Source organism: Charadrius vociferus, unplaced genomic scaffold, assembly GCF_000708025.1.
Source record: "Charadrius vociferus isolate BGI_N301 unplaced genomic scaffold, ASM70802v2 scaffold183, whole genome shotgun sequence".
NCBI classification, from domain to species: Eukaryota; Metazoa; Chordata; class Aves; order Charadriiformes; family Charadriidae; genus Charadrius; species Charadrius vociferus.
This window is the reverse complement of record NW_009648250.1, coordinates 4,632,515-4,633,801: the sequence shown is the minus strand read 5'-3', so window position 1 is coordinate 4,633,801 and position 1,287 is coordinate 4,632,515.

The window sequence follows — 1,287 nt, the reverse complement described above, 5'->3', positions numbered from 1 at the left end:
GCGGAGTGGAGGGTGCGAGCGGCTCCGCGGTAGGAGCGATGGCAAAGAGAGCCCCGTGCATCCCTCGGGAGGGTGCGGGGCTGCAGAGGTAGCCCCATGGGGCGGCGTTTTCATTTCTCAGCCGTTTTGTTAGAAAGGCTTTGGCTACAGCACGCCCGTCCTTCCCGGTGTCGTTGCGCCGGGCTGTGATTTTATGAGGGGACGGAGACGGGAGACGGGAATTTACACAGAACAGAGCATATTGTCCACCCTGCTGTATTAAAACACACCAGGTTACGTGGCTACACCGACAGCTTATTTCAGGCACAAATATTGGCATGCCAAGCTGGCACACATTCCGCCCCCTTCGCCGACCTGCACCCACGCGATTGCAGGGGGACAACCGCAGATGCCCGGGCAAAGCTTTATTTGCTCCTGAAAACGCAGCGCCTGCAACTTTTTTTCCCCCGGCCGCCGCCGGCCGCGTGTGCCCACCCGAGAGCAGGGAGGGCAAAATCGCCGCGCCGGCTCCCCGCCGCCCTCCTGCATTGCCGGTGCTCCCCTCCGCAGCGCCCGCGGCAGCCCCCGGGGTCCTCGGTGCGGGCTCCGTCCGCCCCTGGAAAGCCAGTGCCGGGGCACTTTTGCTGTACGAGGACAGATCTGAGAACGGAGTAGCACGCAGACCTCCTCTGCGCCGTCTGACCGCGAAAATCTGGTTTTGAATATGTGCGTGTTTTTGCAAGACAGAGTTTTCCATTACCTGTTCACTAGGAGCACGTATACAGGGGAAGCTTTCGATATAATGATGTTTTAGCTCACTGTAAATCCCATATGTTGCAGTCAAATTCTTACCAGCTGGGAGGGCCAGAGCAGTAAAACCCTGCAATTCTGTTTCATCATAAATCAAGTTTATGAACTGTAGTACAAGGTATATAACTCTGGAAGCTGCGCTCTTCAGTGGTAAATGGCTGTTGAAATGTTCGACTGCGGCATTGTCAAATTCCCTTTTCCACCTAAAACTTGACACAAGCTGATTCTTACAGCGATCGGCGTCCCTTGCTTAATTTGGAAGAAAACCACCTGGCATAAATAGTATTATGCAAACAGAAACGTAAAGCTCGAAGTGTAATATTTAGAATAAAAGCCCCAGGCGCTGATGCCACATCCAGCCTACGGTTCTGATTCTCATATTGGCAATCAGATCTGTGCAGGCGCCTGGCCGCGGCAGGCTGTCACGCAGTTGTAGTCAAAGAATAAGTGACCTAATTTTAAAAGGAAACATAAAAGTACCCGCACAAATTTCGTTTT